The sequence below is a fragment of the Phoxinus phoxinus genome, assembly GCF_949152265.1.
Source record: "Phoxinus phoxinus genome assembly, chromosome: 19".
Classification (NCBI taxonomy): Eukaryota; Metazoa; Chordata; class Actinopteri; order Cypriniformes; family Leuciscidae; genus Phoxinus; species Phoxinus phoxinus.
Genome location: NC_136894.1, coordinates 9,310,472 through 9,327,581, shown reverse-complemented (window position 1 = coordinate 9,327,581; position 17,110 = coordinate 9,310,472).

Genomic DNA, 17,110 nt, shown 5'->3' with positions numbered 1-17,110 from the left:
GGAACGCCATAGGGTACACACGGACTGAATGGGAGCCAGACCGAATACTAGAGCACGATCTGTCAGATAAAAGGGTGTGGTGAGGAGACAGATAAGCTGAGCTGGATGTGTGCGTGAGGATGTATCTTTGTGTTTGTGGTAACCTAGCTATACATCGGCAACATCCAAAAAGGGAATAGTTCATAGTTTGGGTTAGGGTTATTTTCATCGCACACCCATGAACTGTTTATGGACAAAATTAGCATGATTAAGTTGAGACTGTCAGTTGCAATCTGATTGGCTAACTTCTGTGAAATACAGAAGTCAGGGTGTGGAGGGTTTTCATCAGTAAAACAACAACCACACAAAGTCATGTTAATACGCTTATATGACGCAACAAAAACTATTGTTTATTTTGCCAATGTTTATAAAGTCCAAGGCATAAAATCGCAGAGAAACTTTCAATCAGTAAACAAGAATGACTGTATATACAGCGTTTTTTTTATATTTATGATTTCCAATTTACTCACCCCTAAATGTCACCCCTAAAAGTGTGGTGGGTTGCTTTACATCTGTCATACGATATCCTCCTTTTTTTTAAGCGTATTTTTTGAGTGTAGTGGACCAGAATTTATCCAGATAATCAAAAGTGTGACTACTCCAGACTAAAGTAGGGTTCGTGCATAGCTTTTATAATTAGCTTTATTTAAAAACTGTAGTTGTCTGCGGCATATCCCCATTTAGATAGTTAGATAAACATGTGTGCGTGTTGGTTTACAAAGTTATAGTTAGGTCACAAACCTGTCAGAAGTGAGCAATATCTGACAAAACCTCTTTTTAATTACAAATTAAATATTATGTATTATATATATATATATATAGCCTATATATATATATATATATATATATGTGTGTGTGTGTGTGTGTGATAAAAAATTGTGAATTATATGTCATGTTTATGTCATCAATTATATGTGTGTGTGTGTGTGTGTGTGTGTGGTAAGCCCTACATTGTGTACGCACATAGATAGTAATACCAGACCTTGTGGGGACTTTTGGAGTTAGGGTTTATACAATATACAGTATATGCAGTATAAAAATCATATCTATGGAAATTCCCCAAAGGACATTGAAACTCAACGCATTTGTGTGTGTGTGTGTGTGTGGCTGGGTAAATGTATGTTTAAATTTACATAGATTTTGTAGGTAGGTAGTAACTAGCTAGTTATTAATAGTTGAGGGCAGTGGAAGGGTGTTTATGGTGTGCAGTACATCTGATCCTTCATGTGTGTGCCTTGGATTTGAGTGTCGGGTTGTGTGCAAGTGTTAACGGCGTGTGTGTGTCTGTGTGCGTGAACACTGGGCTGGCGTGAGCAGGCCTGCTGCATATGAATAGGCCTGAACATTGATGGTCAGGTGGCCAGGCCTGCAAACAGGTGGTCACACACAGGCACTAATTGTGCTGAAGGTCAAATTTACAAGACTCGCACCACAGCACGAGAGAGAGAGAGAGAGAGAGAGAGAGAGAGAGAGAGAGAGAGAGAGAGAGAGAGAGAGAGAGAGAGAGAGAGAGAGAGAGAGTGTAATGGAGGAACTGGATAAATTAAAAAGAGAGAAGGGAGACGAGGGAGGGATGGATAGGGGAGTGTGTGTTCATTCGCTCGTTCAGGGCTGTCTGTAGATCACTGGCCGCTTGACCGTGTTGAGCGCTAATGGAGCTGGCAGGGCGGAATCAATTATTGGCCAGTGTGGATTTTCCCACAGGCTAGAGCTTGGGAAAGCCGGAGAGCTCTTCGGCCAAGACAGCTGGCACAGAGGAGCTACTGGGAAAAGAGCCGGTGCCCCTGAAACAAGGACCTTTCTCTCTGATACATTTGTGACAGACCATTAGTTATGTTTCTTTTCTCCTACACTGTGAGAAAACCAGCTAAACCTCATCACCTCCAACGTCTTTATCGGAATTTACTTTATAACGTACATCAAATATAGTGTGATTGTGACTCATAAAAGTCACATTGTCGTGATTGTACCATGTTTCCACTTTATGCATAATTCATTATGGCTCACTACACGGTTTCTCGTGAGCACGTGAAAGTCTGTATATTTTTATTTTCGCAAAGGTCCATTTAGGGGCTCCGTAGCCATCCTGTCATCAAATGTTAAAGGGTAACTCTCGCCAAAATCGAACCTAGGCTCTTTTTGTTAATCTACCAGAGTCAAACATTCGTGTAAAAGCGTAATTAGAATGGAAACTACACTTTTAAGTTTGACCATATTTTCGTTTTCGGTCAAAATGCCTTTTGAATGGCAGTGAATAACGATAGCATCAAAATCTCTATTTTTAAAACACTAAGGAGGCTCGACACAACATGAAACTGAGCTTGAAGTATCACCAGGGGCTCTACACATGAACTCGAGGATTGACAACATTGTTTGTGTACACAGAGTTTACTAAAAATAAAGATTTTGTACAACTCACTATGTTTCCGTCCACCGGCATTTTGTCAGTCAAAAGTAGTCGATTTCCGAATGCAACGTAATGAAGTGACTCCATATGAGGAAATGTCATGAACTTGTAATTCCAAAGAAAAGCATGGTAACTTAGACACTTAGCTCATGGTAATGTGTCATGGAAACAAGCTTTAGGCGCTTTCCATCTTTACTCTCCTCATGTTATTCGGAGATCGACTACTTTTGACTGACAAAATTCCAGCCACCGGAAACACTAATTGATAAAGTGAGTCGTACAAAACCTTTCTTTTTAGCAAACTCTGTGTACACAAACAATGTAGTCAATGCTCGAGTTCATGTGTAGGGCCCCTGTAATACTTCGAGCAGTTTCATGTTGTTTCGAGCCTCCTTAGTGTTTTAAAAATAGCAATTGTGATGCTCTCATTGTAGTGCCCCATTCACTGCCATTCAAAAGGCATTTTGACAGAAAACGAAAATACGGTCAAACTTAAAAGAGGAGTTTCCATTCTAATTATGCTTTTACACGAATGTTTGACTCGGGTAGATTAACAAAAATAGCCTAGGTTCAATTTTGGCGAGAGTTACCCTTTAAAAAAACAAAAAAACAATGACATTGTGCTCTTTTTTTTTGTCATGTACTAATGTATTTTAAAGTACATTAAAATGCTATTCATAATTTCTGAATTTATTTTGATATTTTTGGGAGGCACAAAGTAAAAAATATCAGGGTAATACAGTCATCCTGATATTATAATAAAGTAAAACTCATTAAAACAATGTATTTATAAGTTTTTTTCAAATACATTTTAAATAAATACAAATTTTAAATATAAATTTTCACTTCACTGCTTTACTGCTAATTAAAAACTTGACAAATCTGTCTGACAAATCACAATCATGTAGAAACATAAAACATGAAAAAACAGGAAACGGAAGGAACAGGAACAGGAAATGATATCATAGAGAGAATCCCTACAGACCATCATGTGTCAAGATCATTAAATATAATTTTTTTATGTATACATTATATATGATATATATATATAGGCTAATATCTTTTTATGACAAGGCAAGTTGCCTACATATTGTAAAATGTCAAAGAATGATTCCCCCATAACTATCCTTATTATGAGATTTATCAGAATTACTCATAGTGATATTTGATATTTATAATGAACCTCTTTTTTTTTTTTTACCTCAAAAACATATTAAAAATGTTTTTGAAAATAATTATTAAAGTCACTATGATATAAACATATTTAAATTCATGTACCCTTGTAATCTTTTATTAAAATAACTTCCCCTTCATCTGGCAGCGCATCGCTTCTCTTCTCTGTGTTTACTGGCTTGACAACCTGTCACTCACATGACATCACAGCAATAGCAAACCACAACCATTCAATGATCCAATCAATTCCCGATTAACTCTTGTCCTCGTTCATATGGCGTTTCAAGTTTCTCAAAAACCAAATGAAACCAACATAAATGTAAAGAGACCATTTCTAACAACTTGACATGTTTTAAACTAAATTTGAATTTGCAGGGTTTTTTTTTTGTCATTGACCCATATATAATATTATAAAATGACATTTGAATGTTGCAATTGACCAATCAGAATCAAGTACTCCAGACTTAGCCCTGTAATAATATCAGTCAGTTTTCTGAAACATTTTCCATCATTGTTTTCGAGACCCATCAGCCTTCAAGCAGTGAGAGGTGAGAAGTCTTGATGTCTTTTAGACTTTTCCGCCCATTCAGATGCTGGTCTGGAGCTCATGTGAGGCTCAGCATCAAACCCTGGGCTCTGAATGGCCCTGCGAGGGTTCAGGGCCCTCTGAGTGATGTCATGTGTCACTCTGCACACAAGGAGAGGGGACGTGGCGAGCGCTGGGGCCATTGTGCAGCTGAACTGGACCTTAGGGGGGCTTTCAATAGCAACAGGCCGGTGACACAAACCCAGTCGAGTGGGCGAACTAGACGGATTCAAAGAAAAGGGGACAAGGGTGGACAGACAGACAGGGAGAGAGATGTGTGTTCATGTGTCAGCATGCGGAGGGCCGAAGAGGAACTGCAGGGTTTGATTTCACCACTTGGTTTCAATTCCTCCGAGACTCCCTCAAGGCATGTGACATTGATGCCACTCACCCAACCATCATCACACGTATATATAAACACTCATGCTCTCACACACATGCACAGACATTGGTATCTTATGTAAATGAGTAACTTTGGAATGAAATTAATACTTTTATTCAGCAAGGACTGATTGAATTGATCAAAAGTAACAGTAAAGACTTTTATAATTTCACAAAAGATTTCCATTTCAAATAACTTCTCTTCTTTTGAACTTTCGGTTCATCAAATAATCCTGAAAAGTGTAGTGTGGTTTCCACAATAATATTAAGCAATATTAAGTCTTATAATAAGGGCTTTTCAAATTGAGTAGTATTCGGCTGGTCATGTGATCTCAACATGGCAGATCTCCATTATGTACACTCTTAAAATGCTGGGTTGTTTCAACCTATTTTTGGGTCAAATATGGAAAACCCCATGCGTTGGGTTTTAAATTTAAACATCAACATTTTTGAGAGTGTAGAATTACCGCTACCTTCACACCATGTCGTAGTTACTGTAAATTGGAGATGACAACATGCAACGTTCTACCCAGAGCTGTTCACGACCTCGGATTGGGAATTATGTGTTTCTATGGCAACACTATCAACACCTGAATGAATCTGCAGAGGTCAGGTGTTACAGCGGTGACAGGTTGGAGCTCTCAGAAAATTCCATACGAGTATACAATGAGTTCTACAAGGAGTTAAAATCCCATAATTACAGTAATTACGACATGGCGTGAATGAACCTAAACTTTTTTTCAACGCTGTAAAACTATTTTACAAAGTTGTAAATAAAACAAAGATTATTGAATACTATTTCAGTCTTTCTGCTTTAAAAAAATCATGTTTAATTCAATGTGTTTCAGTGTAATTATTTGTAAAAATTTCCTAACAATTTCGAAATGAAAAATATTTTGAAGTAATGCGGCTGTTACGATGGGTTCTGTTCTTGTGTTTATTTTGGGTGGGCTTTGAACGTGTTTTAGCTCTGTTTCTTGTGTTTGTATTCATTCCCATGGTTTATCTTTCATCTAATTATGATTTTCACCTGTTGTTCATTTTGTTGATTAGTTTGCCATGGTATTGAAACCCTGTGTTTGTTCAGTTCATTGTCCGTTCACGTTGCATCTTTACTGCTTGTTCTGTTCCTATTTTGCCCAGAGTGCCAGCAATTAGATCCTGATCATCTCAAATTTGCTGCAACCTGCACGTGACAGCTTATCGTAATTACGGTAATTATGAGATGAAAACGTGACGGAGCTGTTCACGTCCTTGGTCTCGAAATTATGCATTTCAATGGCAACATGTCAGATCTCTCAGAGAATTCCCAAGTTGTAATTACAATTTCTACAAGGACGTGAACACTTTTCACAAGTCATAATCTCGTAACTACCGTAATTACGACACTAATAATGTTTTAGTATAAGCCGATGATATGACTAATTTAGATATTGCCCAAATGTTATGGCAAGGCGACTTGGTCAGAGTATCTCTGAAACGGCAAGGCTTGTGTGTTGTTTCCGGTCAGCAGTGGTAAGAACTTGCAAACAGTGGTCAAAGGCGGGACAAACCACAAACTGACGACAGGATACTCTAGGCAATGTTCTTCTGGAAAACCCTGGGTCCGGCCATTCATGTGGACATAAATTTGAAACGTGCCAAACATTGTTGCAGACCAGGTACACCCCTTCATGACAATGGTGTTCCCTAGTGGAAGTGGCCTCTTGCAGCAGGATAATGCACCCTGCACATATTGTTCAGCAATGGTTTGGGGAACATGATGAAAAGAACAAGGTGTTGCCCTGGTCTCCATATCTCCCAGATCTCAATCCAATTGAGCATCTGTGGGATGTGCTGGACCAACAAGTTCAATCCACGGCGACCCCACCTTGCAACCTACAGGACTTGAAGGATCTGCTGCTAAAGTCCCGAAACCACAGGACACCTTCAGGGCTCTTGTAGAGTCCATGCCTCGGCGGGTCGGCGCTGTTTTGACAGCACTCGGAAGACCAACAGCATATTAGGCAGGTGGTCATTATGTATTGGCTCATCGGTATACATTGAAATGAAAAGTAAATTTAAACGATTTAATGCGCATACACAAATTGCAACCCTTTTGCCTGATGTGGTACATCAATATTTCATATTTTGATGTCCCCTGCTCTCAGCACTCAAAGAGCAACGTTGAGTTATTTTAAAACTGCACAACGCACAAATAAGCACACAGTGCACACATAAAAATGTTCAAGTGAAGTGAAAGCTGTCAAAAAAAAAAAAAAATAATAATAATAATAATATATATATATATATATATATATATATATATATATATTGAGGGGGCTTCTGATTGTTTATGATGGAGGATGTCAATGTATAAGTGTTTCTCAGACTTGATGAATGATGGGGGAGGTGGAGGACCGTGAGAGAAGCGTAACGAGTGTGTTGTTTGTTTGACATGGTAGGTGGTGATGGTGAATACCCGATGTTTATTTTGAGGGGGCTGGGGATGGGGTGTGTGTGTGTTTATGTGTGAGAGAGTTTGTTTATCATGGGGCTGGGGGAACGAACAAGTGTGTGTGTTAAGAATTTGAGGTGAGTCGTAAGACGTGTGACTGGCAATAGAAGACGTGTGTGTGTGTGTGTGTGTGTCCTGAGGTAAAGTGAAACAGACAAGCCCTGACAGAGCACAGGATCCACAGATGTCTGACTGACAGATCTGTGAGCAGTGTGTAACTGAGCCTTTACTCTAGATGAGACGCTGATGGCAGTGATTTAACACAGAGCACATTCTGTAACAGTTACTGGCCAGCAGCAATATATAAAACCAATCATAGGAAACCCATCTGTTTTTTGCATCAAGCCATATATTAAAGGGTTTGTTCACCAAAAAAGCTAATTCTGTCATCATTTGCTCATCTTCATGTCTTTCCAAACTATTACAGCTGTTTTTTAATCTATGATTTAAACAAGTTGCTGTAAATGTGTATGTTTCACTATGATCCATTAGTACTCAAAATAGCTTCATTTCATAAAGCTTCAATTTGTCTTTGATGCTGTAATATTTGTACACTATATTTTGAGCCATTCAATAGTTGTGTGAGGAACAGGACTTTCTTTCATGAAACACTAAATCAGGAGTTTTTAAGCTTTACTTTATTATATATTTTCCATAAAATATTCTAATAATTATCTTTAGTACAGTAAGTATTTTATTAATTTGCTTTAACTTTACTACAGTGACAAACATTAACAATTAACTCTAAAATTAACTTTAAAAAAGTATAAATTGTTCTATATACGCACACTACAGTACCATCGAATAGTTTGGGGTTGATAAGATGTTTTAATGTTTTTGAAATAAGTCTTTTATAATCCCCTAGGTTGCATTTATTTGACCAGAGGTAAAAACAGTAATATTGTGAATTTAAAATAACAGTTTTCTATTTTAATGTAATTTATTCCTGTGATGCAAAGCTCCAGTCTTCAGTCACATGATCCTTCATATCAGAAATCATTCTAATATGCTGCTCTAGAAACATTTCTTATCATAATATTTTATATAATATAATATTTTTGTGGAAACCGTGATAAGAAAGAACAGCATTTATTTGAAATAGAAATTCTTTGTAACATTTTGTAATAAAAAAAACCTGACCCCAAACTTTTGACCGGTCTTCGGTCCCTTGCATGCGGTGAGGGGTCCTTGGCATCAGAAAGTTTTAAAAACTAAGACTAAGGAAAAAGTTGATCTCTTTCCAATGAAAGTGTTTATGTTTGTATGAACGTAACCTATGATACTATGCTGCATGTATGCAGATCTTGGAGCTTGAGAGCACTTCAACTGCATGGACGTGAGCAGCTAGGACATTCTTCTAACTTTCTGGTTTAACGTAAAAAGGCAAGTGATTCAGGTTTGGCACATCCATGTGAACTATTCGTTTAAGATCAGTATGAATGCGTGTATCAAACTGAAGAGTTTTTTACTTCTTATTAGCAGAGCTGCTATGAAAACAATCCTCCACTGCTCATATGCATGCTCAACAACAACAAGCACACCAATCCAAACCAAACCCCTCCACCAACACCAGCATCCACCCGTCCCCCACAGGCCCGGGGGTCCATAATTAACAAGCATTCTTTCAAGGACTCCTGTTATTCAACTCAGTGAAGCAGGCCTTTGTTCCATGCACACACACACACACTAACAAACACACATACACTCTCCCACACTCCTCCACATCTGTTTTTATTTCTTCTCTGTCTGTGAACCTCCACCGGCACACACATGCACATGCAAACACGCACTCTCTCGTCTCCTCTCTCTCCTCCCGATGGTCCCGGCAGGCAAAATGTCACGAAACCCGACGCCCCCCACCCACCGCGCCTCCCAGCTTCTCTCCTCCCTTCTGCTGTTCCCTCGTTCCTGCAGTTGCTGAATGTCAGGTATAAGGTGTCAGGATGGTGTGCGCACAGGATGCATCGGGGCATGTGAGCGCGGCTGCTGCTGCCGGCTCCCAGAGTTGACATAGTAAACCAATCCGGGCGAGCCGCTGCGCCGAGGGGCCTGGGGGACTAACAGGGGAAGTGGCTGCCACACACACACACACAAACACACACAAATGCAGCGCCGGTGGGAGGGAGAGCGCTGGCCGAGCGACGCTCACACGGAGATTGGGTTACAGCCGAATTAGATCAGAGCTGTGGGAACCAGCACCTCGTCAGGCACACACACGTACACTCACACACGTGTGCACACATGGCTGAGCGCTCACATACGCAGTTGTGCTATGTACACAAACACACTCTGACGGATTGTTGCACGCACTCGTATTAACGTGCACGGCTGTAGACGTAAACACACCTGTATGGCACGCATCTACCAACTGCAAACACATTTATTATATTGCATATGTGTGCTTATGTTATCAAAACATGCGCATAGAGTTGGACGCACCAGTAATTCCTGGTTTCTTATTTCAGTTTTTTTTTTTTACTGGGGTCCGGGGACCACAAAGGAACCTTATGTTAGGAGGTCCTCGCAAATATTCATAAAATATGTAAATAATATAATGTAAATTGTAAAAATTGTAATTATATATATATATATATATATATATATATATATATACATATATACATATATATATATATATATATATATATATATATATATATATATATATATATACACACTGCATATATTAAAATATTAAAACATATAGACAAATTATTACAGTATATATATATATATATATATTACATTCTACATATACATACATACATATATATATATAATATAAAATGTAATAAAAAATATATAATTATTATTTAATATTTAATTATATTACAATATGCATATATAATATATAGTACGGTAAATGCATAATTATATATTCAATTATTATTTTTGATTATTGTTACATTATACTTATGAATATTACATATAATACAATAATAAATATGATATATATATATATATAGTAAAACAATAAAATTAATTAATATACAATAAATAACTACACATACTGTATGTGTGTGTGTGTGTGTAGTGAGTTACTTTAATTTAATGTAATTACATTTTTGATTATTAAAATAGTAAAAAACAATATTAAAATAAAATAAGTTCATCTGTATTTATTTATTACAAATATTGCATCTTGCTTTCTTAAGACTCGTCCATATCCGTGCGATTAATAACAATTATTTTTTTGACTTTTGACAGCTATAGTTTAAAAGGATACTTAAGTTCACCCAAAAATGTCTCATGTTGTTCCAAACTTGTATGAGTTTCTTTCTTCTGTTGAGCAGAAAAGAAGATATTTAAAAGAATGTTGGAATGTTGGAAATCAAGCATTAAAAGAATGTTGGAAATCAAGCAGTTGCAAGTAGCCATTGACTTACATATAGGAAAAAAATAAATACTATGCAAGTCCAATTGCTACCGTCAACTCTCTGGTTACCAACATTCTTTTAAATGTCTTCTTTTGTGTTCAACACTGTAAAAAAAGATTAGTTGACTCAACTTAACTAAGTCAAGTCATCTTGTTGCTTTGACTGAGTTAATTTGAGTCAACTTATAGTGTCAAGTTTATTACACTTCAAAACACGAATTGATGCATAAACTTGACACTATAAGTTGACTCAAATTAACTCAGTCAAAGCAACAAGATGACTTGACTTAGTTAAGTTGAGTCAACTAATCTTTTTTTACAATGAACAGAAGAAAACAACTCATACTGGTTTGGAAAAACTTGAGGGTGAGTAAATGATGACATAATTTTCATTTTTGGGAACCATTCCTTTAATGTGTCTCTTGAGGTTTACACATCTAACAGTATATGTGGATAAAAAAAAAAACTGTCAACATTATTTCCCCGACAATATGGTACAAACTCACATTCATATATTGTCAAATTTGGCATCCAACAGTCTTATAGCACTGTGGGCACTGGACTGATTTGTGTTTAAATATATGTGTTTATGTGATGAATGCAGGCACAGGAGTCATCTGAAGTGTGTGTGAAGTGTCAGACATCACTCCTGTGCTTGACTTCATGTTGAGTAGGGAAAACAGGGCTGGAATAAAGGGGTGGAGGGGGGAGGCGGTGTGGACTGAGCGAACTTGACAACTTTATTTCCTCCTTTTTCACATGCTAATGCCCCCAGTGTGCCAGGGCAGGGGAGCGACTGGCTCTTCAAAACTGACCCCCGTGATTCACAATACTGAACATCCTTCCAGCGTGTGAACCGAAGCGGCTTTTGTGACACAGGCCAAGAAATTCCTCCCAAACGAATCTATAACGGACAGATCTCTCACATCTATTCTCACAGCAGCACCAGATCCATGGAAGAGAAATGAAACAGCAGCTTTCTTGATTCCTCTTAAGTCACATGGAAGAGATATTGCAGCTGAACACAGCGAATTCACTCGTTCAAACAAGACACATTCATGGTGATATGGAAGCTTATTTCTGCCACATTAAAAAATATGCTTTGGTAAATCAAAATTACGACATAAAAAGTTATAATATGACATAAATAGTCAAAATGTTGACATACTAAGTCATGATTATGTCATAATTAGGAAATACAATTATTTATCCATTATTATTATTAGTTTATAAAATTATTTATTAGTTCAAATTATGACATAAAACTTATTTTTACAGTAATTATAACTTTTTATCTCTTTTTTTACATTTTTTCATAATTTTTACTTTTATCTCATAAATTCCACATTTTATGTCATAATTTCTCCTTTTTATCTCATAGTTATGACTTGGTGTATCTCATATATTCTAAATTGCTTATAACTGTTTAAACTTCGGTTTAAAGTATACACCAGACAGTTTAATTATAAGTCTAAGAATTATATATGGGGTGAGTCAAAGAAAAATATGATGGGAATTGGGAAATCTATAACATTCAAACAATCTATATTGAGATTGCATAAATCCCAACACAACCAATGATTAATAGATTGAAAATGAATCACATTTTTTTAAATTAAGTCATATTTCTTTCATTTCTGACCCTTAAAATGACTTTAATTGGTGTAGCTAAGCTCATAAGTTGATTCAGTCATATTTAATCATATACAATTATATTAACTTTAGATAAACTTTATTTAGTATATTTTCAACTGAAGAAAATGTTAACCTAAAAAATGGTTATGGCGTTATGGCTAAAAAATGGCTTTATGTTTTTTTGTGCTTTTATCTAAATTAACAGATTTTCTTCAAGTCAAAATATTATTTAGCTCCACTAAGCCAACCTAAATACATTAAGTTACACCAACAAAACTAAAGGTTAGATCAGGTAAAGCTAACATTTTTACTCAGTTATACCTGACAAATCCAAACAGGTAATTCTAACCATGAGTAATTTAAGAGCGACTCAACTGGAATTGAACCTCCAAAAAAATTTGTGTTAAAGACTAAGAGAGAATTGATATTATTGAATATGCATAGTGCATAACACCTGAAGTCACAAAAAACCCAGCACCCATGATCCTAAGAGTTCCAGCTGAAATTATTCTTCAAGTTAACACCTGCGATCCACCCCACCTGCCTCGTACGGCATGGGAGGTCCAGGGCAATAATCTCCTCACATACCTTCAAAACTGCCTCAATCTCAGCCCCGTCCTCTATCTGACCTCATCAGCTCTTGTGAAACTATGCCGTCACAGAGGACACAACCACATGCAACAGGAGACACAAAAGAGAGGGAAACCGACCACAAGCATTCACTCCCGGCCTCAATAAACGGCCGCCACAGGCCAGCGTCAACAACTGCAGCTATGACCGCACCATTACCTGCTGCTCTTTAATCTGCCCAACCACACTTTAGAATGAAATACGACAGCAGACAATAGCACCGAGAGAGAGAGAGAGAGAGAGAGAGAGAGAGAGAGAGAGAGAGAGAGAGAGAGAGAGAGAGAGAGAAGAGAGAGAGAGAAAGAGAGAGAGAGAGTTGCTGCACAGTGGATCCGGTTTCAGGCGCTGATGGGCCAAGCCAGAGGGTCGGAGCATGGGAACAGGCAAAAAGAAGGTCCTGTGTCAATAAGGGACAGTGGTCGGGCACAATGGGGCCAGCTTCACACAACAGCACTGACAGACACCCACACAAAAGCAGCCATCCATTCTCACACAGCCAGCAGAATGAGCCAGTGTGTGGCTGCCCAGGGGCATGTTTGAACAGCACACACACACACACTCGCACTCACACCGTGCATAAACAAACACACACACACACACACACACACACACACACACACACACACGCATATAGCCTACACAAACATTCCCTCAGATGAATGAACTTGGCCAAACAAACACACTTACACATATTTAAAAACTATTGGATTTTAGGCCGTACAACCCATTTATCTTTCATAAACCTTTCAAAGGAAGAAGAAGAAAAAAAAAAATATATATATATAGTCTTCAACTGAATATACTAAATGTATAACACTGAACACAACACACAATGGTTAAAAAAAAAAAAAAGTAAAAATACAACAGAAAAATCAATGTATCAGAATCATCTTAGATTCATCTAATTGGTTGTTAAAGCTACACTGTGTCATTTTTTTAAGTTGGTTCTTAGCAGAAAACACTTTGTTCTTTCAAAATTAGATGTGCTCATTAATGTATAATTACTTCTACCAACTAATCAACTATTCTCGTAAGCGTGGAATCTGCCATTTACAATACATACGGGTGAGCTACTCGAATGGCGGAAGCCATGTTGCGCCTCCATCTTGAAAATGCATTAGCCAAAGAGGGACATACCTGGAAATTCAAGCTTCGCCTTTCGCGTTTGTACACTCAGTGGCACCGTGACGAATGAGAGGGGGAGATTACTCGCGACTGCCGGCAGATTTGAAACATCACGGCCACCGCAGGAGTTAAAACGCCCTCGGAATGGGAGGGAAAGTAATATTCAGTTGGTAGTCATATACAATTTCACCACTAGATGGGAGTAAATCGTACACAGTGTAGCTTTAAAGAAAAAATAAGTAATTAACATTTTCTGACCACTCACCTGTACATGATTTCACCAACTACCACAAGTTCCTGGATCAACATCTTTGTTGATCCTGGAACAACTTTCCAATCAACCAATCAGATTTGAGGGACAAGTTTACAGTTTACGTCAAGTTTAGGCTTAAAACCAGGGTGAGGTGCTTCAACATCAGTGTTATTCACCAATCATTTCCCTCTGATTTTAGGGAAAAGTTATGGGTAGGGTTAGGTTTAGGGGTAAAGGGTAAGGACTACATTTTGGGACAGGAATGTTATTCCAGGATCAACAAAATATGTTGATCCAGGAAACAGGTCTTACTTGTCAAAATCACGGTGACCGTGATTTAACACCTCGTAGCAGGTCAAATATGAAAAGAGGTTTCAGTTTGAAGGTTGTATTAAGCATACCTGTCAACATTTGGGTACCAAAATATGGGAGACGTGAGGGGGTGGATGGGTTGGGGGGGAATTGTGGGGGGTGCTGGATGGCAGAGGCAGGCTAAATACACATTAATTGCGCAGATATTAACAAAAACAAATACATAATATTCAATAAAAATAATGTTTATCGATTGCAAAAATTAACTAGATTAGGCCTAATCACAATTTTTTTCAATATAGTTTTATAAACTATTTTATAATGTAATAATTTCACAGTTAATCTCTAAATTAAAGGGTAACTAAACACTAAACCAACTTTTTTTAGTTAATGATCTGTAAGAATGGAGCTTCATAAATGCTGTTCATTGATTCGAGTACTTTTTTTAACATTTGAGTATAAAGTGTTTTAATTTTCAAATATATGGTGTAAAAACGTCTGAGTGCTGCCCTCTTCAGGTTAAACGGAATCTCCTGAAGTAGGGGTACTCTCTGACGTAGGGTACCCTGTGACGCTGCTCTGCCACGCCCCTGGCAGCCCCTGGTATAAAAGCATCTGGTTCCGTCAACACCACTGTAGCGAGTCAGGAGTTGGAAATTGGAATTACGAGTATTGAAAACGATCAGGATAGCGTATTTTAGCGCTGCTGGACTGTATAACTTTCCACCAGACTTGGAAATTAGGCGCCAGTGTTTACATGCACTTGTGTGCCAAACGCTGCTCTTCCTGCATGGACTCCACAACCGCCGGCGCGTTTTGCTGGATATTTTTTTTCACATAGCGGCAAAATATGCTTAACGGAGGTCAATAGTAATAATAATCCACTCAGATACTGGACCCATTCTCTCTAGCGCGGCTGCTTCGCTAGCATCGTCGATTGCCGATCGCGATGCGGGAGTTAATGCGATGCGACACCGCAGTTTGAGCTCGCGGCTCGAATTGATATGGTTTTGGCTCTGTGTCCACAGACAATTCGTCCACTTCAGGGGAATGTGGGGGAGAAAAGTCCTCGACTTTAAATGACCGCTCTGTTGTAAAGCTACTTGCGTCACTCCAGTCACTCTCCATCTTAGCGAGTCTGACAGCAGCTGTCAATCACTGCGTGTCTGTCAATCACCCGCTCAGCCCCGCCCTCGGTTCGTCCGTTGGGCTCTGCCCACTTTTCCAGCATTTTTCAAATATTGCCAGTGGGTGGAGTCAGGCTCTGACCAGGGGTTTAGTTACCCTTTAATGAAGAAACAACATAAAGACAGTATATTTTAAATGTTTGTCTAACAGGTAGGAAATATACTTAAATTGAATGAAGTTAACAAACAGTTTGCACTGCATACATTTTTTATTATATATAGATCAATCCTTATTCTAGTTACAAAAGTTCTTTAGTCAAGAGCAGTGAGTGTTTTTCTGTTACCTTTGTTCTTTGATTAACTTTAATGACAGAAAGCTTTATTGGCTGCTGTCCCTTTAAAACCAGCCGGAGAGACCCGGATCTCACACGCCTCATTCTCTCACAACTCTTTACCTTCATTTTATTTAACTTTATCAAAACTTTTTTTAACTAACTGCTCAGTCTGCTCTTATGAGGATACTCGACACAACGGGCGTGTTTTAGTGTTCGTTCAACTTCAAGCCGAAAGATACCTCGATTCTGGCACGCGTCTTTCAGTGCATCGTGTGTGTGTTTTACAGACAGCGCGCTCAATTAGGCTTGAATGGTTTAAAAGCATTTGTATGAATTATGAGAGCGCATCATATAATGTAACGCCAGCCAAAGGATGACAGAAAAAAAAACAATGCTGCGTTAAATATTTACCACTGAGTTTTCTCCATGGTCTTCTCCTTCAATTTATATCAGTGACGCTTTTCAACTTCCCGCGTCTACCTGCGCAGACATCAACAGCGCAACTGGGTTGTAGGTTGCCAGGTTGAGCTCACAAATGGGTTGAAATTAGTATGATGTGTTGATTGTGTGAGCAGGATACGTGTCATACAATATCTGGCAACTGGACAAGCTTGGAATAATATATTGATGTGATTATTCATATATTCAAACGAGGTTTGGGCCATACAAATTACAGGTACACATGAGAAACATCGTAGGCTATGTATACAATACATATTTATGAGTTTAGTTGCATATATATTTGATCTGTATGAAGTATTGAGGACAGGTGGTTTTAGAGGTAAGTTACTGGGTCATACATGTCAGAATTTTGAACAAGAGAAAACCAACAACAGAGTCAACCGCGGACTTCCTGATAGACGTCGACGAGAAAGTGATTGTCTGCCATCTAGTGGACACTGGACAGAAGCGGGACTGTGTGAAACTTCAAACTGTCGACATGTTGAAATAACACTAAACCGTTTTGACGACTTATTTAAAGCTACAGCTACCCAAATACAAACAAACCATAGTAAAATAAATTGAAGTAACCGGTAGACTTAATATATATCTCAGTAAATCAAGCGGGGTTTTTTTTTTTTTTTTGCAGCGCACAGACACGTGGAATTGTCGTAACAACTGACACTTTACTACCCTTTTACTGGACCATATAAGTGCACTTAACTGTTGTAACTAACCCATATAGACTTTATTCAGAGCAGCGTCATAACAGTATTAAAGCGAGGCTGTGGGG